Raw genomic sequence first — 27,673 nt, forward strand, 5'->3', positions numbered from 1 at the left:
TGAGGTTTGCTTGTTTTTTTCATATGGAAAATGTTGTTTTCTTGTAATTACAATTAGGAAGCTGCTAGAAAGGCAACAAGTATGAACACAATGGAAATTTGTTCTACAATATACGCTACTATGTAATATGAAAACAAAATTATATACTATAATGCTTCATGGAAAATAATCTGCACATCAAGATACGTGTATACATATAGAAGAATGCACAGAAAGACGTTTGCAATGACAGAGATGTGAAACTGTTGAAAGTACTGTTCTGAGAGAGTGTGAGGGTTTGTAAGTTCTAAATGTTATTCTGCAGAAATTAATGTGATTGCATAAGGGCTCTTTTACTAAGCTTCGGTAAAAAGGGCCTGTGGTAGTGTGGACATGTGAAATTGGCGTGCCTTGGGCCATTTTTTACTATGTCTGGGGAAAAAAGGCTTTTTTAAATGGGGTAGTAAATGGCCATACACTAAAATTAAAAGTTGCATGCGGCTATTTACTGCCTGAGACCTTACTGCCACCCATTGACCTAGCGGTAAGGGCTTATATGTTACTCACATGGTATACCAAAACAGCATGAGAAGGTGAAGGTAAGAACCCCCCCCCCCCCCCCCTCCTATGTATAGTCCAAAAAAAAAAAACAGTACAAAAAAGTAGGAATGGACCAAGAAATCTCACCAGCCGAAGGTGCTGAATAAAATTGCTTCTACTGACTTTTGGCTGATGAGATTTCTTGGTCCACCCTTACTTTCTACTCATGCGGTAAACATGCAGAGCACGCCAATGTGGCCGTCCTGCCGACTACTTCCTGGAATGGCCCCAGTGGTAGAAATGAGAACATTATTTTCTACTGCAGGAAACAGCACACACCAACTTCAAAAATACCGCTGAGCACCTGTGCTACTCTGGCGGTAGTGCCAATTTGGCGCACGCTACACGCACGTTATCCCTACCACTGCTTAGTAATAGGGCCCCCATAAAGAATGGTTATTGATGTGGAGCAGCGTTTTAGAAAAGACGACTAACTCAGAATATGGACGTTTGAGTCAGTACATCACAGATGGACGTCTATCTTACTCCAGTATTAAAATTCATTTTACAAACTGAAATTTTAAATTATGAACTGGGGAAAACAAGGGACATGGACTCTGTGTGGCAGCAAGGAATGTCCATCTTATACAATGGCATACAGAAGAGTAGCCTAATGGCTGGAGCAATGGATTCAGAATCAGAGGACCCAGGATCAAATGCCACCTCAGATAGTGTGGGTTTTTTTAATTGTTAGCCCTCTAAGACCAGACAAATATCTATTGTACCTGAATGTACACCACCTAAATAACCTTCAGGCTTTCAGGTTTCTTATTTAGTTGGGTACAGTCCCTGGAGGGCTCACAATTAAAAAAAAAAAAGTAAATAAAAACAAGCTGAAGTGGAATTTAAACCTGGGTCCCTTAGTTCTCAGTCCATTCCACTAACAATTAGGCTACACCTCAAATCTACAGGCATAGTTTGTTAAGAATGCCTATAGTACCAAATAGCTGTCTTTGAGACCGGTATCCCTTGCAGGTTTCACATTCAGGGGAGATGAAGGGGGACAGCAACCACTGAGGCAGTTGCGTAGCTACGGGTGCGACTGGGTGGGCACAGGTCCACCCATGTTGGCTTAGGCCAACCGAGCAGCAACACCTTACTCACCTTTCTCTTTCTCCTCTGCTGGCAGCCCAGGATCTGCCCCTCTCCTGTCCCTCCCCAGTGTACCTCAGAGGTGTCCAGTAGCCACAGCAATTCATGTTCACTGCCTGTGTCACCCGCACAGACATTTTCCTCTGCTGCACCACATCCTACTGACATCACTTCCTATTTTCTCACTGGTGGGACTTAGTGGAAGGAAGCCTACAGGGCTGGCGCAGGCAGTGAAAATTAATCACTGCTGGATGCCTCTCAGGTACACCGTGTGTGTGGGGGGGGGGGGGGGGGCTTAGAGAGAGAGGCATTTGCCAGACCACGGGAGGGTGGGGAAGAGAGAAAGAGAGATGGTGGATGACAAGGGCTAAAGGGAATGTTTTTTAAAAACCTGTATTCTATATATCTATTGGGGGAGGGGGAGATAACTTGGTTGGGAATTCAAATACCAGAAATATAATACAATGTTAGCATAATACTAGTGATATACCTAATAAGCATGCATTAGAACATTCAACTAACATAGCTATGATGCTAAAGATTTTCCACAATATGGCTTGAAGAGAAAAGGAGAGGAGTGGGGGAAAACAGGCTCTTTCCAATCAATAGGGGAGACGTATATTTGAAAAAGTATTGTAACAGGTTGACTCAACACAGCCGTGTTTCGGCGCCCTAGTGCCTTCTTCAGGAGTCTTCCAACGGTATATCGAGTGCTGGAATAATTAATACTCCAAGATAAACCAATTTCAAAGAAAATGCAGTTCCTTCTCTTCCAGAGCAGTGGCAGAGATGCATAGAGCAAGCGTGGCCGTGGTAAACCTGTTACAATAAATATTATACTTTTTTCAAATATACGTCTCCCCTATTGATTGGAAAGAGCCTATTTTCCCCCACTCTTCTCCTTTTCTCTCTATATTGTTTCCTGGGGATTAAGTGCACCTCCACACTTGGTGTGGCTTCCTTTTTTAGACCACAATATGGCTTACCATATAGCTGAGGGACCAAGAGCAGGTATATGATATACATATAGAACTGGCAGATATATGAGTGAGTGAGAGAGAGAGAGAGAGAACTGGCATTCAAATCCAGCACTGAAATGAAGAATGCCAGTGGTGTACTGTTGCTCAGTCGAAAATTGCAGCACTGCAATTCTTAGAGACTTTTGACTGCATTAAAGATTTTTTGAACCAGTTTCTCGGAACCCCCCTTTTCTGTTGATTCGCTTTTTTTGGTTTTGCTGTTGCGTATCCTTGGGGTTGTGACCTCCTCCTTTTCTCTTTCCAAATCAGGTGCAGTCACCAACTGAACTCTGTGCATATTCTGAAGAGTGTTCCCCAGTTTATTTTTTTAATTGTTCAACCTGTTTGACTGCCAGCTATTTCTTGCTGGCTAATTTAGTCCAGGACTGCACTGCAGTCCCATACTAGTGCTACAATGCCAAGGTTTCATTGTGTTTAAAATTATTTGGAATATTTTTATGTTAGTGTCTATAAATAAAGTTGATTGTAGTTGAACACTGTCTGTTCTTTGGTGAATTCTGGGGTGCAAGGGGGTTTGTCATAGGTCTCAGGGGAAAAAATGTCTCTTCTCTTACCATCTTAGCAGGTGCAATTCCCAGAACCCTGATTCCAGGCCCTGGAGACAACTCATCCAAAGCAGAACCTTAGAAATGTGAAGGTGTACGGGACCTATCTCCTATAGGAGCACAAACGTATGCCCCTGGGATCCATATAAGAATGCCCACTAGCAATAGTACTGCAAGAATATTGCTAGGGGTCATCATTGCCATTTTGGATTTATGTTTCTAACCGGGGCAGGAGAAGATGGAGCTTGCTGCTGCCCATGACTAGTGTCCCACCAATGCAGACCCCTGAATAAGACTCAGAGGGGGTCATAGGTGTGAGAGGGGAGAGCTCAGGGGTAGAGCTTTTGTGCCAGGGGTGGGGATTTCTGTCAGAGGTAGGAGGTCAGAGTATTTGGTTGAATTGTGTATTGAGGGTGGGGTACTTCACTGGGAAAGTCAGGTTGTGAGTCAGGGAGTTGCAAGTTTGATCAGGGGGGAATTGGGTGCTGAGTAGAGGTTCAGGGTAGCCTTGCCATTTCACCAGTGACAGAACACTGTGCTAGCAGTCTGCCATTAGTGCAGCTGCACTTACTAAGGTGGTGGTAAGTTCAGCTGTGCTACTGGCAATCATGACAACCAGCATGTGTTACCGACCCTGTGCATTAGCTGTCACAGCCAGCCACACCTACTTCCTGCCCTCCCCCATGACGGGGAGATAACATGGGACTTTTGACATAAAGGGCCTCTTTTACTAAACCACACTAGCGATTCCCGGTGCGGCAAATGCATTTGCTGTGCATGAATCACTAGCACAGTTTAGTAAAAGAGGCCCAAAGGGAGCTTTTTCAGTGCAGGAGGTAGTTCCACAGGTCTTGTCTACTGAGTAGCCTAATGGTTAGTGCACTTGAGCCTAGGGAACTGGGTTTAATTCCCACTGCAGCTCATTGTGACTCTGGGCAAGTCCCTTAACCAGGGGCGTATCTGAGGTTCGGCGGTAGGGGGGGGCAGGGGCTAGAGTGAGGGGGCACATTATAGCCCCCCCCCACCGCCGTCAACCCCCCTACCACCGTCACCCCCCCTACCGTCGTCAACCCCCCTCTACCGCCGTCAACCCCCCCTACCGCCGTTAACACTCCCTCCCTCCCCCGCCTACCGCTGTCACCTACCCCGAGGTCCGCTTCCTCCGGCTTTTTAAAATATTGCTTCAGCTGGCGGGGGACCCCAACCCCCCGCCAGCCCAGCCGCGATCTTTAACTTTTTCATCCTCGTCGTGCAGCGCGCTGTGAAAACTGCATGTATCTCTAGATCCAGTTGGATGGAGTCTGACGTCGGAGGAAGCGGACCTCGGGGTAGGTGACGGCGGTAGGCGAGGGAGGGAGGGTTAACAGCGGTAGGGGGGTCCGGGGCAAAATCTGCGGGGGCCCAGGCCCCTGTGGCCCCACGTAGATACGCCCCTGCCCTTAACACTCCATTGCCCCAGGTACAAATAAGTACCTGCATATACTATGCAAACCACTTTGAATGTAGTTGCAAAAACCACAGAAAGGCAGTATATCAAGTCCCATTCTCTTTACCTCAGAGTAAAACCCATGTTAGCTGCTTAACAGAGCTTAGTAAAAGGGTTCCATGTGTTGTCAGCAAAAAGGCAAATTGTACCTTCTAACCTTATTGTTTTAATTGTAACTCACCTTAGGTGGGTTGGTTGTTTTTTGGTAAGGCATTGAGTCACAGCTAAATAAATAAATAAATAGATTTTTAACACCTTTTGAAAGAATTATTTTAAGTCACAAAATAGCTTAAAGAAACTGCCAACCTGCACTTTAATTAACGTTTCCAGTCTATTACAAGATACAAGAACAGAGAAATTGAAAACATTTGATTGAAGGGAAATACAAATAAACTTTCAAGCTGTCTATCCTTACCTGAGTATAAAATTATTAGCTATGTAAATTGCCTTATTAAAAAGTAGGCTGATATCTATTTTGGTAATTAGTTTAATTACAGAAAAATCCTCTCAACAACAAAAACAAAAAAAAAATCTACTTGTTTCATCAGGTAAAAAAGTCTTTAGAAAAGAGGTCTGAGTAAAACACAACATTAGTTAATTTTCTTGATAAGGAAAATATCACTATGGAAATCTGAAAAATTCCCACCCACACAGACACACACTAAAAAGGAAATTAGAGAACACCTATAGGTGCCTCAGTGAATCTTAGCAGGTAAGTCATAAGACAATGAACTCTACTGTTTGGGGAAGGTCAGAATAGGCTACAGCTCAAGACAGGTTATGTTGGCAAAGTTGAAAAAGAAATGGCAAATTTAAAAGACTGTTTTTAAAAGATTGTAAGCCTTGACCACTACGGGGTCACTCTAGGCGGTTGTCTAGTGTTCACTTCAGAGAATGAGATGGGGCTGGATATATAATCTTGCTTTTTGGGGGCATGAGCCAGAAGGGCTTAAAAGACTGGTAATATTCACACACAGTTCCACAGTTCTCACACTCTCCTTAAATAATTGAAACCACCAGGGCTTTTTTTGAGGGGGTACTTGGGGGTACTGAGTACTGGCACCTTTTCCATTGTCTGCTAAAATTGACCCATGGACCCCAAGTTTTAATGAAAGATCTCAGGCTCTACACACCAATTCTGCCTTGTCATAGATTCTGTGACTGGTTGCAGGGGGCCTGGGTATTGTGGGTGGGTTCCTCAGTGATCACCCCCACCCTTGAAGGGTGGCCTGGCATTTGAGTACCGGCACCTTTTTTGCTACAAAAGATGCACTGGAAACCACACACAGTAGATGTGATCAGAATCACATGTTTATTGAGTCACTTTAGATCGAAGTTAAACAGGAACTTCTCCAGCAGAAGCAGGCATCAAACATATTTATGTAATGTAAATTCTCCAACCTCTCAAGCATAAAAAAAAACTCCTTACATCACAGGGAAAACAGGGATCTTCCACAATTATCATTACATTTAATAGCAGTCTCTATTACCTTTGCATGTTACTATACAAACATAATAGCATATATATCTTTAAGATATGATTTCCTTCTATTCTTTGGTTCATTGTGTCCATTGGGTTTCACTTGTTCATTTATCAAATTTTTGTTTTTCTACTTTTGTATATTTCTTTAACTGTTTACACTTTAATTATGTTTGACACCTATATATGCTTTTATTTTTTATAGAGTGTTAGACCCCTGATGCAGACGGTCTTCTCGTCGAAACACGGCCCCGTGTCGGGTCATGTAGTAGTGTGGTGCTGAATAAAAGCTGTTTTTATTGACTCCTGTCTGTGAAGATTTCTTGGTCCACCCCTACTTCTTAGTTTGCGATTATAAAAAGGGAACCATACTCCCATGGCTTTGATGAGCTCTCTTGCACCTGGGACTCTGTAGATTGTGAGTCTCCTGGTGGCTGGAGATAAACTGGTGTCCTTTGGGATCTGTGAGGCATGGGCATAGTTTGGGGAAGACAAGAGAGGGCATTGCCCCGCCAAACAAGCTGCCCTTTCAGCAGTGACTGACTGTGACTGCGACTGCAGGCAGCAGCAGCAGCCTAAAGGAACCCAAACTACCAGGCTCTGCCTTTCGCTCACTCTCATTCTCCTCTCCCCCGTCCCCGGCAAAACATAAAAAATGAAACTATGCACAGGGCTCAGGGATGTCTTGCATGTGCCGCTGCTGGCCGCCGTCTTCCCTCCTCCCTCATGATGTAACATCCTCTTTCATGTTTTGGGAGGAGGAAAGAGGGAAGCTGACAACGGTGTGCGCAGGGCTATGGCCCCACACCTGGTTTCATTTTTGTTTTGCAGCCACAGGGCCGGCCGGGTTGGGGGGAAGAGGAGAGTGAGCGAGAGTCAGGGCCAAGAAGCGGTTCCTCCAGGCCACTGTGGACCGCAGAAGAAAGTGGCCTGGAGAGGTTTGTGAGTGACCATGAGAGGGTGGGGTGGAAAGAGAGATAGAAACAGGCAGACAGACAGACAGATGGAACCAAGGAGATTGGATGAACAGGAGACAGGGTGCCCCAATGAAAGGAGAGTTTAATTTTACTTCCATTTAATTTCAGTCTATTCCATCTTTATAACATCAGGCTTCCTAAGGCAGATTACGACTGTTAAGATGAACCCATCAGGAAACAGGATATCCTCACTGAAATTTGGCAATCTGTATTGTAAGAAAAATGAGCAGAAAATCTGTATTGTGTAGAAAAATGAGCATAAAATACAGAATTTATAACTGCTGTACCAGGAACAATAATGTTTTGAGCTGTTTTAGTGATATTCAATTTTTATTTCATGGTACTTATATCTACATAGGGGAAGCTTTCAAATCAATTCAAAAGTTGTCAAATAAAAAAAAAAAAAATATTTTGTTTTTCACCTTTTAAGGCACTGCCTATCCAACTGGAAAAACTAAATATCAAAGTGCAAAACCCCTAAGAGAGAAACTTCACTGGCTCCCACTTAAAGAACGCATTGCGTTCAAGATCTGCACGATTGTACACAAAATCATTCATGCAGACGCACCAATCTACATGCTAAACCTTGTGGACCTACCTCCCAGAAACGCCACAAAATCGTCCCGCAAATTTCTTAATCTGCACTTCCCCAGCTGTAAAGATCTAAAATACAAGCTGATGTATGCCACTACCTTCTCTTACATGAGCACGCAGTTATGGAATGCATTACCCACAGACCTGAAAACAATTGAAGAAATAACTAACTTTCACAAATCTTTGAAGACATATTTCTTCAACAAGGCCTACAAAGAGAACCTATAACCCCATCAACCCACCTCACCAATCCATCCAGATATGAAAGTCCACCTTCTAAACTTACCCGCCCAATCACTTCCTTCTTCTTCCCCTTACTTAATCTCTACACATTACTAATTGTATCTGATATCCTGGAATGACAATGTCATAACTAAACTATGTAAGCCACATTGAGCCTACAAATAGGTGGGAAAATGTGGGATACAAATGCAATAAATAATAATAATAATAATAGATTTTTTACAGATGGACCATGCTTTGGCAGTCCCTTATTTCCAATAATCTTTTGGTATTGTTTTCAATAGTGTTTGCTATTGTTTTGGGTGAGCGAATATGGTAGCAAGCTCTACCTACTGGCTTCAGCCCATATAATGGGCTAGATAGGCTCACCCGGTTTCTTGTTCTCAATCTAATCTCCTTGGATGGAACAGTGGTGGAGTGAGAAGACAGAGAAATTAGACAATGCTGCATGATAGAGGAAAAGAAAATAGAGAGACAGGAGTATTGAAGGAGAGGCAGGTGATGCTGAATACAGGGAGGAGGAAAGAGAGACAGGATAATGCTAGAGGATAATAGATAGAGGGGTGATGTTGGATGGGGGAGGCATAAGAGAGAGGAGATCCTGGAAACCTAGGGCACGGCAGAACAGGGTAGGAGAGGAGACCGAAGAGATCCTAGATGCCCAGGGCAGAGCAGAGTAGGGGAGGAGACAGAAGAGATTCTGGATGCCTATGACAGGGAAGAGCAGTTTGTGGGGGAACAGATCTTGGTTGGATGAACAGGGGGGAGAGGAGATTCTGGATGGAAGGAGATAAACGATGGAAGGGGAAAGGAGAGACACTGAATGGAAGAAGATAGAGACAGAGGAGACAATGGATGGAAGGGGAGTGAGAGGTGGAGATGCTGGATGGAAGGGGGACACTAGATGGAAGAGGATAAGAGAGAGAGAGAGATGCTGGATGGAAGGTGGAGGTGAGAGACAGGAGTGAAGGGATTGGGAGAGAGCAGAGATACTGGATGAAAGGGGAGAGAGAGGGAGGAGATGCTGGTTGGAATAGGGGGAGGGAGAGAGAGGGAATGAAAGGAGACAAGACAGAATAGGGGGAGAGAGGATGGAAGGAGGCGAGGAAAGAGTTAGTGGAAGTCTGGGGAATGGAAGGGCCGGAGTGAGGAAAAGAGATGGAAACTTGTAGATTGATACAGTAAAAAGAGCTATTTGGTTAGAGAAGCAGAAAAATAAGTGGAAAACACTGGAAGGAAAAGATCAATGCTAGATATGGATATAATGAAGGATGAAGACAGGAGGAGAGAAAAAAATGACAAATGGAAATGGAAAGAGAAGACAAAGGAAAGCAGAAACCATTCAACATGATTAGAAAAATGAAATAACCAGACTACACAGGCAGAAAAATAATTTTATTTTTTAACTTAGGATGAAGTAGTGTCATAGCGGTGTACCCTACTCTAAAGATTAATAAGTAAAAATAAAACAAATATGTAGTTTAGAAGCCAAACTCTGCACACAATGCAACACCACAAAAAGAGAAACAGAGTTGTCTGTCCCCCTGTACTGTGGAAAATATAAAAATGTAAAAAAACTGGCATATTACAAACAGTACGTTACAAATTAATTGGAATATAGGGTGACAGGTTGCCTATTGGAATAAGTTAATACATTTTTCAGTTAGCTTTCAGAGTCCAAAACCACCTTCTTCTGGTTAGGACAGTATACCATATCTAGGGGTCATTTATTAATAAGCGCTGATGGATTTAGCACGTACTAATGATTAGCGTGTTCTAAATGCTAAGACATTCATGGATATAAAATGGGCTTCTTAGCATTTAGTGTACACTAAATCCACTTGCATATCTTAGTAAAAGGACCCCTTAATTTGTAATGTAGTGTGGAATATGTCAGATTTTGAAATTTACACCTGCTATCTTTATATTTTGCACAGTATAAGGGGACACACTATCGTTTCTCTGGTGTTGCATCGTGTATAAAATCTGGCATCTTAGGAGTTCAGTTTAATTTTTGACTATATATTTCTATTTTTAGTTTGTAGTTACTTAGTATTTTGTGGGGGTCTATCTGCATTCTGCATGTGTGGAAGAGACCAGGTACTCTGCTAGCACCGAATGTCTATGCAGGGTCAATCTGTACTAATCTGGCCTTTTTAGTTTTCCAGTGTATTGATGTTCTGAGCCCACCACAATGTTTACTGTGCAGTCTTTTCTTAGGTAGGCCCTTCTTGTGTGAATCCTAGAAATTAGTGTTATTATATATGGTAGAATTGCTCTTTAGTTCCCAAGTGACATTTATAGGGTTTTGTATTACTTTAAAATATGCCCGATACTGGATTTTGGATTTGAATTTAGATTAAGCCTTCCTCAGTGGTAGCTCAAGGAACTTACATTCAGGTACAGTAGATATTCCTTTTCCTTGAGGGCTTGCAGTCAAAGTGTGTACCTGGAAATGGAGTGTTAAGTGGCTTGTCCAAGAAATCAAGGAACACCAATGAGGTTTGAACCCTGGCTTCCCTGGTGGGCATCCTGCTGCTTTAACCATTAGGTACAGTTAATATATATATACTAGTAAAAAAGGCCCGTTTCTGAGACCAATGAAACGGGCGCTAGCAAGGTTTTCAGCGGAGTGTGTATGTTTGAGAGAGTGTGTGTGAGAGTGACTGTGTGAGAGAGAGAGACGGAGTGAATGTGCGAGTGTGGGTGTGTGTGACATAGTTTGAGGCTGTCTGTGTGAGAGTGTGTGTGTAAGAGTGTGTGTGTGTGAAAGAATGAGAGTGTGCGGCAGGGGCCCCCCCTCCGTCAAGGTGTTTTCGAAAAGAAGCAGAAGATCCCAAGGGGTCACGTTGTGACGCGAGGGCGGGGCAGACACTCATGGTGAAAAAGCGATCTACACCATGACATATTTAGAATGTTGGGAAACTTGAGGCTTCATTAGAATGTTGGAGGTGCGTTTTATATAGAGAGCTATGATGCTTATTCTAAACATGCTTGGTAACCCAACAATAAACTCAAGGCTGGCAGATCTGAACTTGGTGGCCATTTGGTAACCTATTAGGCAAATCAGTTTATGGTTGCTGGTAACCACAGGATTTTTGTTAAAGTGCTGATGAACACTACTGTTCACATGGCCAACAGGAAGACACTGAACTGAGGAGCTAGAACTGACTGCTATACAAGTGTTAAAATACCTGCATACATTACCAGAATACTGCTAATACTAGTCTGGAGGGAAGAAGAGAGAAAGAGCAGGGCTTTGGAGAGAGAGAAAGAGCAAGCAGGACACAGTAGTGAGGGGAAGTGGAGAGTGACTGTGTACACTGCCCTTGATAATTCATGAGGACGAGAGTGGGGGGCACCATGAGACAAAATGTCCTTGGTGCTGGTTCATTTCAGTGAAACAAATCTTCACTGTCCAAAAAACTGGGTTCCTATCCGGTCTATTTTTGAGATAACCATCATGAATATGTATGAAATGTATATACGTAAATGAATACGCTAATATGTCACAGCCCACACTTTGTGCCCCCCCCCCCCCAAATGGAACAGTCAAACCACGCCTATGCTGCCAGGGCACTGCTAGGTGGTGTATGTGGGTTCCTGTCCTTAACCTTGGGTGGGACATTCAGCTGAATGCCAAGCCATAAAAATGGTCAAAATAAAGCAGCTTTCTTCCTCTCCTATTTCTATTAAGTGGGTAGGGGGCTTGCCATTGCCCTTGATTTACAGAGATTGCAGGATAGTATCTGGGTAATGACTGAAAACTGACAGACTTATTTTTATTGTCAGCTGTTTTTAAGATTCGCTGTGAAGTAGAACCCAGCTAATAATTGCTGTGCTACTTCTGGCTCTTAAGGCATTAGATCTGAGGCTCTCCCCAACTGTGTTAGTCCTGGTGGGAACAGGGGAGGTCTGATCATTAGAACAATAGGGCAGTGCCTGAGAGCCCACAGTGGTAGTGGGGCCACTCTCCACTAATCCATCTAATTTAATCACTTTTGATAGGTGGTTAGGGACCCACATCCCTTATTGCCCAAGGGCCCAGAATGTTGCCAGTCCAACCCTAGGTGGGAGGGAAAACCAAGAGACAAGAGCTTTGAATTTTGTTCCAGGCTTTATAGGCCTGCAAAATTACATCCAAGAAAAAACTCCTCCCCTAAATCTACTGGTCAAATTGGTCTCTCCCAGATACAAATACTTCATAGGAAAAATAGGGGCTAAAAAGATCATCAGAGCACTGCTTTGCTAAGGGTCTCTTTTACTAAATCATGCTAGTAATTCCCGTGCGGCAAACATCACGAGCCTATTCCAATTGAATGGGCTGCGTCACATTTGCCGCGCCAGGAATCACTAGCGCGGTTTAGTAAAAGAGACCCGTGACCAGTGATGTCACTGAATACCCAATTCAGACTCCTATTGGTTGAGACTGTGGGAATTTTCTAGCACACAGTAGAAACAGTGTGAAAATCCTACAGACTCTGCAAGGGTTTGCCATATTCCATGCCAATAGGAAAATATTGATAAATTTACAAAAAGGTTGATCTCTCCTCCCTGGCACTCATTTCACTCCTGCTTTGGTGCTGCTGTTTTCAAAAGTGGCAATGCCTGACCCCTAGTGGTACATCAGCCTTCCAAATAAGGGGTCAGGCATCACCATTTTACAAAATGATGGCATCAAATGCAAACCTTTCCAGCTCCATACAGCAGTTACCTTGGAGAGGGTGGGAAGTGTGGGGGGGTTGGGGGGGGGAGATAAAAATACAGAGGGCCCTTAGTATGTGGAGATAGAGAAGCGGGGTTCTATTCAAGAAGAAAAAGCCTGGTAGGGGGTAATTTTATTTTATTTTTTTAGTCAGGGGCTGAGGCATTTGGGGGGCCACTGATCCACCAAGGAGTCAAGGTTCCCCCTCCTCCCCAACAGGGGAGCTCAACCACAGGAAACAACAGTCCTTTTAAAGTTCGCTATTGCCACACAAAATTGTGCTCCAGGAGACACTTTAGAAATTAATCAGTGAAGTATAATTATTTATTTTGTGAAAACCAGTCCACAAAGCCTTTTTAAGGCAGTTTTCACAAATTTATGCATTAATGAGCTGGTTTGCTTGAATTTGCATTGTAGCAACTTAATAATGTGTAATTTACATAAAAGTTCATGTCAAGTACACTTCACGAGAAAGCTTTCTACAAAGATGGTCCCTTTTGTGATTTTTTTTTCCCACAAAAGGGTTTTTGTGCCTTAAAAACTTAAAAAAAAATAAATACTAGCATTTTTTTCAAAGTTCCCAATGTTTCTGCATTGCTTACAACACAAAACCCCATTTGCGTAAATAATCTTGCACTTTAGTATATCAGGCTCAAAGCTGCATGTTATTTCTATGAGAAATGAACCCACAGAAAAAGCAGATGATAATGTCCAAGTGCATATATTTACTTGACCTTTGAAAATGTGTACAAAGCACACAGGTTACAAGTACCCTCACACATGAGTCTCAAAGCAGACAATTTGAAAATGACTTCTCTTTTTGAAACTGGGAAAGCTCCTTCCACTAAGATGACTGGAGAATATCCAGTGTTGGATAACTAGAGACAGAATTCACGGCCCTTTTTACAAAGTGGCGGTAAGCCCAACGTGGGTTTACCGTGCGCTAAAAAGAAATTACCACCGGGCTACCGCATCAGCCCAATGGTAGTTCCAGCAGCGTAGCAAGGGCGGGGCGTGGGGGTGGTCCGCCCCAGGTGCACGCTGCTGGAGGGTGCAGAGAGAAGCCGTGCGCCTTTTGGCTCTGCTGGTTCCCTGCTCCCTCTGTCCCAGAACAGGTTACTTCCTGTTGCGGGGCAGAGGGAGCCAGTGGAGCCGACAGGCGCGTGGCTGCTCTCTGCACCCTCCAGCAGCCAAGAATGCACCCAGGGGGGGGGCTTGATGTGCGTGGAGGGGGGTGTCATTGCGCCAGGGGGGTCGTACTGCACCCTGGGGGGGTGGATGCAGCTGACCTAGGATCGCCACTGGGTAGTTCCCACCCCCGGCGCTTGTCATATCTGGCGATACTGCCTGGTTATCGCCGGGTTAGTGCGGGAGATCTTACCACCATCTCAATGGGGGCAGAAAGGGCTCCCCCAGAAATGACCAGATGGCAAGTGCTTCACTGAAAGAAAAAAAAGAAAGACCTACCGTTTAACCGCTATGGTAAAAGGGGCCTTGGTGCACATCAAAAACACACGCTGACACCAGCGCAGGTCCCCTTTTGCCGCATCTTGGTAAAAGGGTCCCTCAGTGAATAAGATTACTACTACTACTACTATTTAGCATTTCTATAGTGCTACAAAGCGTACGCAGTGCTGCACAAACATAGAAGAAAGATAGTCCCTGCTCAAAGAGCTTACAATCTAGTAGACAAAAAATAAAGCAAACAAATCAATTAATGTGTAGAGGAAAGAGGAGAGGAGGGTAGGGGGAGGCGAGTGGATACAAGTGGTTACGAGTCAAAAGCAATGTTAAAGAGGTGGGCTTTCAATCTAGATTTAAAGATGGTCAAGGATGGGGCAAGACGTAGGGGAACAGGAAGTCTATTCCAGCCATAGGGTGCAGCAAGACAGAAGGAGCGAAGTCTGGAGTTGGCAGTAGCAGAGAAGGGAACAGATAAGAAGGATTTATCCAGGGAACGGAGTGCATGGGAAGGGGTGTAGGGAAGGACGAGTGTGGAGAGATACTGGGGAGCAGCAGAGTGAGTACATTTATAGGTTAGTAGAAGAAGTTTGAACAGGATGCGAAAACGGATAGGGAGCCAGTGAAACGACTTGAGGAGAGGGGTAGTATGAGTAAAGCGACCCTGGCGGAAGACGAGACGGGCAGCAGCGTTTTTTATTTATTTATTTGCATTTGTATCCCACATTTTCCCACCTATTTGCGGGCTCAGTGTGAACCGACTGGAGAGGGGAGAGGTGACTAAGTAGAAGGCCAGCAAGAAGCAGATTGCAGTAGTCTAAACGAGAGGTGACAAGGGTGTGGATGAGGGTTTTGGTAGAGTGCTCAGAAAGAAAGGGGCGCTTTGTACTATGAACCGCTTTGTACTATGAGGAGGGGTAGGCAAATTCAGGGTCCTTTTACTAAACTGTGCTAAAAAGTGCCCTTAGTGTATCCTTACATGGGACTTTTAGCACAACTGGAAAATGGCTGATTTTCCATTTTCTGAACTTATGGTCATGCGCTAATGTTGCCTTTAATGAGCAGCCCTTAACAAAAATTGCCACCACTTATTCTGTAGGTGGTAAGGGCTCATGCACTAATCACATGCTAATCAGTTAGCACATGGTAATGGAGATGCACTAACTGATTAGCACAGAAACATCTCCCTAGCATGTGGTTTGTGTGTGCAGGCTGCAAAATTACCTCAGGACGCCTCAGGTGCAGTATGCATGCGCTAGTGTTTACCGCAGCTTAGTAAAAGTACCCCTCAGTCCTTAAAAGCTGTAGTCCAATATGGTTTTCAGGGTAATCTCATATGCATACATTTTTATAACTGTCTGCCTAGTTTTAAAGCTGCAAAAATGTGTTTATTTCTAGTAAACAATTGCTGCTACATTAAGCAAGAATGCACATATTATAATAATCTATAATCCACACACGTACTTGTTCACATCACCTATGCTCCACTCAAAGTTCACCTGTGCCAATGTTTTGCCCCCTTCATCCAGGTGACCAGTAATAGAATTGCCCAAATGGGCTCATGCAGATATACAGTATCTAATATATTTGCTCTTTTGATGTCCTGAAAAACAGACATGTATGTGAGCCTCCAAGAATGGATTTGCCAACCGTAGTAGGTCTGTATATTTGGTAATGCTTTAATGAATCTCCAATTATCTTGCCACTGTCATCTATAGTGTAATAGCACATATAGATTTCCTAAGAAATATTTTTCAGAACCTTCACTGGCATCACACTCTGAAGAGAATTTTCAAATATAGTCCATAGCTCATAAATTGCTTTGCATAAGTTTGCATATCAGTCAGTCATTATCAATTCATTTAAATAAAGAAGCATAACACTAGGTGTAAAAAAAAGTTGTGTACAAATCAAAAGGTTACATTTTGCATGATAAAAGTGTAGACACAATTTGGTTTTATTAGCTTACAGACTGGCCATGGTGAGATTCTGGGCACTGAAATATATCCATCTCTTATGTAGCAAGGAATCACACCTTCTCATCATCATGGGCGGAAGTGCAGGAGTAGCTAATGGTTAGTGCAGTGGCTGGAGAACCAGAGGAACCAGGTTAGGTTTATTTATTTATATGTTGCATTTGTACCCCACATTTTCCCCACCTATTTGCAGGCTCAATGTGGCTTACATAATACCATCAAAGGCGTTTGCCCAGTCGGTTGATAACAAATACAGGTTGTATAGAGATCGAATGAGGTATATGTGGAAGATTGGAAGGGATGAAGATTGCGTGATGTCCAGTACGATCATTAGTCATGTTATGTGCTTTCGGCACCTAACCATTACACCTCCATTCAGGAAATCTAGACTGTCCCAATTTGGTTGACTGCACTTTTTATCCTTTAGATTGTAAGCTCCTTTGAGCAGGGATCGTCCTTCTTTGTTAAATTGTACAGCGCTGCGTAACCCTAGTAGCGCTTTAGAAATGTTAAGTAGTAGTAGTAATAGGCCTTTTTGAAGAGGTTGGTTTTTAGTGATTTCCTGAAGTTCAGGTGGTCATGGATTGTTTTCACCGCTTTTGGGAGGCCATTCCATAGTTGTGCGCTTATGTAAGAGGTTCTCACTGTAGGTGCTTGTGACTCTGGGCAAATCACTTAGGGATGGATCCCGTAAATGGCGCCCAACTATGGGCGCCAAAAATAATTAGTGCCCAGTGCTATTCTATTAAGGGTGCTCTTTATAGAATTCTAATGGTCACCAAATTCCTTGGTATTCTATAAGGCTGCACTCAATTTTCCAGAACACCCATGACCCAGCCATGTCCCTCCCATGGGAACACCCCCTTTGTAATTGTGCATGGATATACTTAAGCTCTATCCTATAACTGGATGTGTAAGTGTACTTCCATGTCGATCTGCTGTTTCAGCCCCATTTCAGTACCTTTCTGCACTGACATTTGGGTGCAGAATTAGCATCAAATTTAAGCACCATTTAAAGAATTTTTGCCTTAACCCTCTATTTCCCAGGTACAAAATAAGTACCTGTACAGAATATGTAAAACACTTTGATTTTAAGCGCAGAATGGTGGTATATTAAATTCCATCCTCCTTCTCTTTCCTATCCGCAATACCAAATTTAAATCATGCAGGTAAGGTGGCGTACATTAATTGAATTATGTTAACTGAATTGAAAATTGTCCAGAAAAGAGGGGTATATCTACGCAAAGAAGGGTATAATGAAATGATCTTAATTGAAAAGGGAGGTTTCTTCCAAATGCCATCCTCATATACCTCATATATGGACTTAACAGTGTTCCTTGAGACTGAGCTGGGCCTGGGGCAGGGCCGCCGGGCCTGGTACAGGGCTGCCTCCCCCCAGGATTGCCGCCTCTGCCGCCATCCCAGGATTGCCGCTGCTGCCACCCGAACTGCAAATATCTTGGCTGGTGGGGATACCGAGGCCCCACCAGCAGAAGAGGTCTTCCTCTAGCACTGCTCTTTCCTCTGCCGCATTGCCTGCCCCTGTGGCTGCTTTTTCTCTCATGTCATGCATGCTCGATTTCAAAACTGAGCATGTGTGGCCTGAGGGGAAAAGCAGCCACTTGGCAGGCAATGTGGCAAAGGAAAGAGCAGCGCTGGAGGAAGACCTCTTCTGCTTTTGGGGTCTGGGGTAGACCCCCCCGCCAGCCAAACCAGAGGTCCTGCTGTGACTTCTCTGGGTTCTCCCCAGCCTCCTGCTCCTGTCGGGAATCGATCACCCAGGTCCCGTGAGACTCAGGACATAGATAGAGACCCCAGAGCCGGGCCCCCCTTGGAGGCCCAGGCCCAGGGAATTTTGCCCTCCCCCTGCCTCCCTTGGCGGCCCTGCTTGAGACAGCATCTGCAAAACATGAGTTATGTCAGAGTACTGTCCCCTTGCTGATTTCTTATTTGAAACAGATAAGAAACAGTCATTTGATAAGATATTTTTATAAATGATGATGAAAGGATTGAAGATACATAATTTCAGTAAAAGTTATGAAAATATTGACCTATAATGATTGATGTGTGTTAAATCACCTCAGTGAAGATTTGGACCGTGTGAGTGACACCTCTGAGGTCACAAAAATATATTTTTTAATTTTTTAAAACACACATATATGTATAGAAGATGGATATTATACTATTGGAATGATGTATGCTTATTTTTTTTAATCTTTGATGTCCATTACTCTACTAAAATTCTAGTTTGAGGTTAAGAATCCTCATATAATCAGCTTAAAAATGGTAACCATTCAGGTCAGTAGGGATTCTTCCAAAAGAAAAGTACAACGTTCTCCATACTGTTGACCACTTTTAACATATTTGCATTGAACAGATGGAGAGAGAAATTTCTCAGGGAATCTTATTTTTTGTTTTTCTTTATGTGGGGATCTATACAGTAATGTGAAAAAGCTGTGAAATGCTGTCTGACTTTCATGAAATAAGCTCGGAATACTAAAATATCTAAATATGGGAAAAGACAAGATGCTAAAAGCTATCTCACTCTTCTCTTGGCTAATCTTCCATAGCAAGTGCAATCACAAATAGCATCCATACAATGTTGGGCACTTCTATAAGTGGTGCCCAAAAGTGTACATAATAATTTATTTATTTATTTTAGTATGAGGCATCTTAGAAGACTTTGAAATTGCTTGCAAGTTGACCAGTTTAAGTTGGTTGTTCGGGTGCTAATTGTTAGTCAGTTGGATTATTGTAATATATTGTTTGCAAGATGTTCAAGTAAAATTTTGAAAGAAACTTCAGACATTACAGAATTTGGCATTAAGATTAATATATTCTGCTAGTATATTTGATTAAGACACATTGGTTACCTGAACAGGCATGCATTATATTGAAAATCTGTACAATGCTTTTAAAATCTTATATGGCCAGGCTCCACAATATCAGGGGAATTCTGTTAGGTGCCCCTTCCGTGCCAAAGTGTTACAATGGATGTAAGGTGTCAAAGCAGAGCAGAAACTGCAGATCTGTGCAAAAACATACGTGCCCTCTTAAAGAATAGAACAACCCAAAAAGTGGGAAATGAAAGAGGGCGGTAATAAGAATGAGATTGTGTAAACAAACTCGAAGTTTTGAAGTGGTCTTCAAAAACACAGAGGATGCGTAGACGATGCACTATCAAAAAGAATGTAGCAGTTCACACCTAATGCTTCAGTAGTGTAAGAGTACAATCTCATTCTCATTACCGCACCACCAGACTCCTGAGGCAGGCATTCTGTATGCCGAAACACGGTGCTGTGTTGAGTCTCAATATTTTGTGTTTTACGGAATAAATGTGACTTGCTGAACCTGTGGTTTGCCAAGACCTCTTTCATTTCCCACTTTTTGGTTTGTTCTATTCTTCATGGGACTTTTTATGCTCAGTTACCATTTGGTTCCTTTTAAGGAATAGCGCATGTTTCCGTGCGGATCTGTAAAGGGGGCATAATGATAGGAGGGGCATAGATTGGTCAGGTGCTTTCTCTTAAAATGTGCACAGTGTTATAGAATATTGCGGATGTGCAGCCAACTTGCATGCCAGTATTTACTCCTGGTTTCAGTTGGTGTAGAGCCTCATGCCCAAAGTTGGGCATGGATCCTGGCAGTTTGCACTATTTTATAAAGGGCACCAATCCCAGAATGCCCATTATAGAATACTGTTCAGTGCCTGTTTTATCCAACGTTGAATTTTCAGTGTTAAATGTTTATTTAGATATGCTAAACCGCTCTAACTGCCCGGACAGAGCAGAGCGGTATATGGAGTCAAAACATTTAAATACATAAAGAAAATACAGGCACTTCAAACATGTGATAGGAAAGTGTAAGTGCAATTATGAAAAACACATTACTCAATCAAACAGAAAAAAACAAAACCTGATTCAACTGATGGCAGCCTCGAGCCAGCCCTAATCTCCAAAGGCTTGACTGAAAAGCCAGGTTTTAGATTTGCCTTAATGCTGGGGATAGAAGAGTCACTACAAAGGGCAAGGGGCAATGAGTTCCAAATGTGGGGGGGGGGGGGGGGGGGGAGAGAGAAAGAAGAAAGTGCGGTGCCTGGTTGATTCAAGTTGGGCAAGTCTAGGGGTTACTATGATCATTTAAAGAACAGAGTACCCTTGCAGATAAATAGGGGATAGTAAAGCAGGAGAGACACCCATCCTAAAAGCCTTGAAAGTAAGTAATGTCATTTACTGAATCCAGCTCTATGGGCCCCTTTTACAAAGTGGTGGTACCTTTACCGCTGCTTTGCCGCATGTCAATCTGGCACTACCACCGGATTTCCGCAGGAGCCTGGTAGTATTGCCAGTCCCCAATGCGCGCTGTTTCTGGGATCATTAATATGAAACCCACAGCAGCCCCCCCTAGGGTGCACCATTGCTCTCCTGGGATGTCTGGAGGACCAGTCTACTAAAAATGCTGTCCCCTCCTACATCCCAATGGCTTGATTGTTTTATGTTTTTCACCTGTACTTTTGTTTTCAAAAATGAGCTGAAAAAATAAATACATAGAGCACAAAAACGGTATTCTTGAAAAAAAAAATGATGTCTTGTGGTTTTGAAAATGGTCATGTTTTCTATTTGGATATGGGATGTTTAGCGCAAAATGTCCAAAGTCCAAATTAGATGTCATATTGAAAATGCCCCTCTTAGTCTCACTTTTGAAAATTCAATGACATGAGCTCCCGGTGACTAAATTACCTAGGAACATCACACCTCCTCCTTTTTCTTTGGAAATAGAAAAGAGGAGTTATGTGGGCTGATCTGTTACTCCATTTGGCCCAAATATAACACCAAGAATACTCCTTTTCTAAAGCAACTACACATATGAGTGTTACGAACCCTGTACATACTTTTTTATAGCTCTTCCGAGGTAGGCAATTGTCCGATAGGCCAACATACCTTGAGAAGTCTCTCTTTACTCAGGTAAGTGCTTTAACAATTGTATTTCAAAAAGCTTCTAGACTTTTTAAAAGAGGTCTCAAACTGTGGTCCTCGAGGGCCCCAAACAAAACAGGTTTACTGGTCATCATTAATGAATATGCATGACATAGATTTGCATGCCCACTTCTTCCATTGTATGTACTGTAAATTTCTCCCTTGCATATTTACTAGGGTTATCCTGAAACCCATCTAGTGTACAGCTCTGAAAGACTGAAGTATGAGAACCTTGCTTTATAGTTAGTCCAGTCATTTTCCTTGCACAGATATGTCTAGAAGCCATGGAACATTCAAGTTTAAAATGGGCCAAAATTACCCACCAAACCAGAGTAAGCCCTGTGTTTGCATGTTAAAAGAAAAAATAAGTCAACCAACCAACAGGGTCATTTCAAAATGGGTTTGTAACTTACGGCATCCCTAGGACATTAGTACATTATGTGCTGACAATTTATGCATGTTATATATGCCTATTCATTCTACTAGTCAATAAAAAATGCACTGTGTTGTGACCTTCACAAGGGGTGAGTATTCTGGGTGGTGGTTGTCACAGAAGCCAAGGAGTTTACTATATAAAATGACTGAAACTGACATGGTAAAACAGCAATGCTAAAGATTATGCTGCTAAAATGGCCAGAGAGGCTCTACCATGATGAGAAAACACGGCTGTTTTCTCCTAGTTTGTTCCAGGGATAAATAAAAATCCTTCAATTGGCTAAAGATTTCTGCTTAGTTACAATTAAAACAGGTACAGTGAAGCGATGACTAAGAAGTCAATATTTAAAAGCTTTATGAGATTAAAGTTGGCTCTTAACATCATAAATATAATTGTTAAATTCCCCTTCCCTCCTCTCCTGGTCCGTCTAAAACCTGTTTCCGCAGAATTGCTTGTGCACAGTTTTAACTGGACCAAAAAGGGGGTATGGGAGTGGGGAGGGGCATGCCTGGGTTTTCAGGTTTAGCCAGTTAACATGATATTCAGACCTAACCAGCAAAATTTGTCCATCTAAGTCTGGATACACAAATGGCGTTTTGAATCTAAACGCTCAAGGTTTATGTGGTTATAATGAGCTGGATGCCAGACATAACATTAACTGATTATCCAGTCAAAATTAGCCATAGGGCCTTTTTACTAAAATTTAGTACACGCTAAAATGCATGGCATGTGGCACTTAGTGCATGCTAATGTCCGTTAGCACATGCAAAGCTTTAGCAAAATAGCCTATAAATTTGCCATCATCTAGCTCTTTGAAAATCAAGCCCTGAATTAACTTTAGGACTTCCCCCTCTATTTTGTTCCCCCTCCCATCATACAGACTTGCCCCTTTCCCAAAATGTTTCTTTATTTAAGTTGTGAAAACTCATGTCTTAAAACAGCTAAGGCTAATTCTGATGGCAGTACAACATAAAGAGTTTTCAACCTGCAAAGAGGCCATTCTGGCTTTTGAAGTTACAAGTTCATGTAATCTCCTATTAGGTTGGGGATTACTAGAAGAATAAGTCCCTGTAGAGAGTCACTTGGGGGAGTGACTGGGGAGTCCTCAGGTAAGAGGAAGCCCAGCCCAAGGAAAGTAGCTTTGAAATAAAATACAGAGAGATAGTGCTGAGAGATGAAGAGTGACAAGAGGGGAGGAGACTAGGAGGAGATAAAAGGTGATAGTTTGTCCTATGGGGGGGGGGGGGGATTTGTTTTTGGTTCCTTTTTCTTTTGGGTTTTGGTTTTCTGTTTGCTGCTGAGGGGTCTCTGGTTGCCTACAAGCCGCTGCCAAGTGACCCAAAAGAAGGAGCATGATGATCCCTTTAAAAGAAGTGAAACCATTGGCTAAAGAAAAGGAGGAGAAACTGTGAGGGAGAGCTCTGGGTGGGCAGTGGAGAGACCCAGACCAGGAGCACGGGATAGGAGCCAGGGAGTGCCCATCCCATAGCCAGGGTAAGCCAATGGGAGGGAGGTTAGACCAGGAGGATCTGAACCTGAAGCAAAGAGAGAAGCAGGACCTTTTGAGCACTGTCTTTGGGGATAGGCACGAACTGGAGCTGTACATATTGTAAATAAGAGGGCCCTGTAGCATATACCCTATTAGGATGAGAATGCAGGAGTTCTGCTGGGGGAATACTAGTTAATTAAGAGTTCATACAGTTGGATGTTCTTATGGTTTGAAGTTGAAGAATACATTGAGTTTAAGCTGCTGACTAAGGAGTGGTCATTTGGCTTGAAAGGTGTATAACTATCTCTTCACAGGCAGCCTATGTTTAACTGACAGCCTTGTTTCTCACAGAGATTTGGACCTTGGCTTTTGACTTTCCTGGGGGAGAAGAGGGTAATTCCACCCGCTAACACTTCTTTCCCCAACTGGAGGCACCGCGTGCCAAGTGAGTGAATGAGTGAGGGTCTGACGAATTCTGCCCTTCGCAGGAGCTCCAGCCAACTTGGACCCTGGATCCAGAAGCGTCCAGGTAAAGGGGCATTACATTAATTTTATTGCAAATTTGTACACTGTAATATTTTATTTGGGGGGGGGGGGGAGATGGACCTGATGCACATTTTTAACTGTCAAACAATGTAGCAGGCAGCAGGTGCATTAGATTTGGCTGACGTTATTTATTAGTTCTGCTTTTTTTTTAATTTGTTTTTGTTTTTCTTTTGGTGGCTGTTCCTAAGCCTGCATAGTGATTTGAAAGCAGTGCTGCATTGTTTCACAGAATACAAGATAACAGGTCTTTTTTTGTGTAAGAATCAGTAGATTGGGATCAAGACTTAAAAAAAAAAAGTCTTAAAGTGGTATTTTAATCTGGGTCCCTTAGGTTACAGTCCACTGCTGAAACCACCAGGATACTCCTGATACTTGCTTCTTGCTTTGTTGGCCGGCTTTGCTTTTCAGCCATAATGGAAACCGGGCCCAGCCATCTCAAACCCGGCGAAATGCAAGGCATTTGGTCGTGGGAGGAGCCAGCATTTGTAGTGCACTGGCCCCCCTGACATGCCAGGACAACAACCGGGCACCCTAGAGGGCACTTCTAAAAATTAAAAAAAAAATTAAAATAGCTCCCAGGTGCATAGCTCCCTTACCTTGTGTGCTGAGCCCCCCCCCAAAAAAAACCTACTCCCCACAACTTTACACCACTACCATAGCCTTAAGGGATGAAGGGGGGCACCTACATGTAGGTACAGTGGGTTTTGGGGGTTTTTGGAGGGCTCAACATTAACCACCACAAGTGGAACAGGTAGGGGGCAATGGGCCTGGGTCCACCTGCCTGAAGTGCACTGCACCCACTAAATACTGCTCCAGGGACCTGCATACTGCTGTCAAGGAGCTGGGTATGACATTTCAGGCTGGCATACAGGCTGGCAAAAAAACTTAAAAAAAAATTTGGGTGGGAGGGGGTTGGTGACCACTGGGGGAGTAAGGGGAGGTCATCCCCGTTTCCCTCCGGTGGTCATCTGGTCAATTGGGGCACTTTTTTGTGACTTGGACCTAAAAAGAAATGGACCAAGTGCAGCCAGCAAAATGCTCGTCTGAGCCGGCCATCTTTTTTTCCATTATGGGGTGAAGCCGGCTATCTCGTAACCACGCCCCGCCCCCACCCCGCCCCCACGTCCCGCCTTCTGTACCCTCTCTTGAAGGTTGGCCGGCTCCGCGATGAAAAGCAGTTGGGGCCGGCTAAAATCGGCTTTCGATTATACCGATTTGGCCGGGATCAGGAGATCGCCGGCCATCTCCCGATTTGTGTTGGAAGATGTCCGGCGATCTCTTTCAAAAATAAGCTGGTTAGTGTACCCACTGGAATCTGATGCCCCACGTTGTCACAAGCCATTACATACAGAGGCTTTTGTTCATTGAGGGAGACAGGTCCCATTACGGGATAAATCTAATTCAAAACAACTGGCAGTGTGTGGTGCAGAGCGATGCTGATAGAATTTGTTGTGCTTGACAGGCAGCAGTTGACTCAGTGGTGATGAGTTGTTAAAATATTAGGTGCGAAATTTCCACACAACATGTTAAAAGGAAACAAAAACAAAAAAACACTAGGAAAGGTTTGTGAACATGTCATGGAAACATAACTCCAGCACTTACTTCTCTGACAATGTCATGGTACACAGAAGTGAAGAAATTTTGTATTCCTTATCATGTTTTCAAATGTCACCCACAACATAGGTAGGTGGGTTTTTACAAGTCTAACTATAAATTAAAAAAAAAAAAAGAAAAGAAAAACTGATAAATCATACAGAATAGGGAAAAAAAAGAGAAATTCACAGAAACTCTGCAAACCTTTGTGGGATGTTCTAAAGATCTATTTTTTTTTTTTCTGACCCCACACTATGGAACGTACTCCCAGAAATGCTTCTCTTAACACTTCAGGAAGCAGGTGAAAGATTAGCTCTTTCTCCAAACCTTTAATGGAAGAAGCAACTAACACCAGCCAGAAGCATAGCCAGGTTGAGGGCACAGGGGGGAGGAGCAGAAAGCGGACTGCCAACGGCACCCGCACTTAATTTAAATGTGACAGATCACATCAAAAATAGGCGCCAGCACCATCAGAAGTCCGTTTGGGGGAGCAGCTGCTCCCCTGACAACCCACCTAGCTACGCCTCTGACACCAGCTGCATATACTGTAGCAGACCTTGCTTATCCACTCCTACTCTTGCTGAGATCATTCTTTTCTGATGTGCAATTTTTCCTCAAGTTCGCCACCCTTATCTAACTCCTGTTACTTTGTCTTATTTGTCATTATGTTCATGCTGTCTGTTAAGATGTTTTAATGTGCATTGTGTTGACAAAGTAAATAGCATACCCTGCCATAATGTATATTTTTATTTGAATATGTTAACTCTTGTAATTGTCTTTAGCAGTGGTTCATAAACTTTTTGGTTCACGGCACCTTTCGTGTCTGAGCAATTTTTCGTGGCACCTCTCCCTTGCCCATACTGATCTCCACTCCCCTGGCCACACAGTTCTCTACCCCCCCCCCCCCCAGCCACACTGATGTTCACCCTCCCCCAGCCACACAGGTCTCCTCCTCCCCCCCCCCCCCCCCCCCCCCGCAGCCACACAGGTCTCCATCTTTTTCTCTATTCAAATAGAACAGTGCTAGGGTGTCCCTATAACCAGCCCTTCCAAATGACACACTGATTACAATTTATAACAAATTACTACTCTACGTATGAAAATGTATTCCATTATTATACTCCCTCTGTGTACATCTGTATGCTGCACAAGATGGCATGTTTGAAAATGTAAGTGAGATTAAATAAAAAATGCTACCAACAATAAAGAACGACAACATGGATGCAGCAGCTCATAGGTTTGCTTGCTTTGTTTTGAATGGGAAGGAGAAACCGAGACTGACCTATTGCCTTTAACTTTTTGACTTCATCCCGTCTTCTGTTTTCATGTGTGGGGCTGCAGCAGCTTTCAGTCATGCTCTGTCGGCTCTGCTTGTCCTCTGTCCCCGCTGTCCTCAGCTTTCAGTTCCGCGGCCAGAGGACCTGCAGAACTGACAGCACATGCTTGAAGGGTGCTGCAGCCCTGCGCTTGCTTTTTTATTTTTGTTTTGCCGCCTCTGCTGTCTGCGGCAGGAAGGAGGTCGGGATTTGCCAGAGAGTTCGCTGTGGTGCATCAGGGTGCCGTAGCACACAGGTTGGGTACTGTTGGTCTCTAGCCTATGTCCAGCTTATTCTTGCTATATACCGCCTTGGGTGAATTTTTCAAAAAGACGGTAAATAAATCCTGACACGTGAATAAATAATTAGTATTTTTTTACCATCATAGGGGCTCATTTTCAAAAGAGAAAAATGTCCAAAAAATGGCATAAATCTGCATTTGAACATTTTTCTCACATAAACGTCCAAATTGGTATTTTCAAAACCAATTTTTAGACATTTTTCTATTAAGTCCATCAGAAGTGCATTCAAATCACAAGGGGGCGTGTCAGGGACATGTTAGGGGCGGGATCTGGGAGTTCCTAACACTTGGACATTTTTCTGCCATAATGGAACAAAACAAAAACATTCAGGTCTATAAGTTGGATGTTTTGGTCTAGACCTGTTTTATTAACAAAAAAGCCACAAAACAGAACTAATGCCTTAGTTAAAAGAAATAATGAGTGTGTACATTGTGATAATTTTTTTTAAACATTTAGTAGAATGTTAATAGTATATTCACAACTCCTACATTCAATGTGTTATTTTATTTATATAGAATAGGGTAGAGCTTCACAAACCTGTTCTACGGACCACACAGGATGCCGACAATGAGTTTGCATGAGATTAATTTACATATACTGAAGACTTTGTGTATGGGCTTCCCGAAACTTAATTTAGCAGGCCTAAACTACAGCGATAATGGTGGTGCAATCACTGATCGATACATATATTCATCTACCTATATAGCCAATGACAGTGAGTATATATGCTAAGTGCCAGGAATGGTGCTTAACTATGGTTCTTTTACTAAGCCGTGGTATGTGCTAACATGTTTTATTTTATTTTATTTTAAAATATTTATTCCGCAAATCTACCAT

This window comes from Microcaecilia unicolor, chromosome 5 (genome assembly GCF_901765095.1).
Source record: "Microcaecilia unicolor chromosome 5, aMicUni1.1, whole genome shotgun sequence".
Lineage (NCBI taxonomy): Eukaryota > Metazoa > Chordata > Amphibia > Gymnophiona > Siphonopidae > Microcaecilia > Microcaecilia unicolor.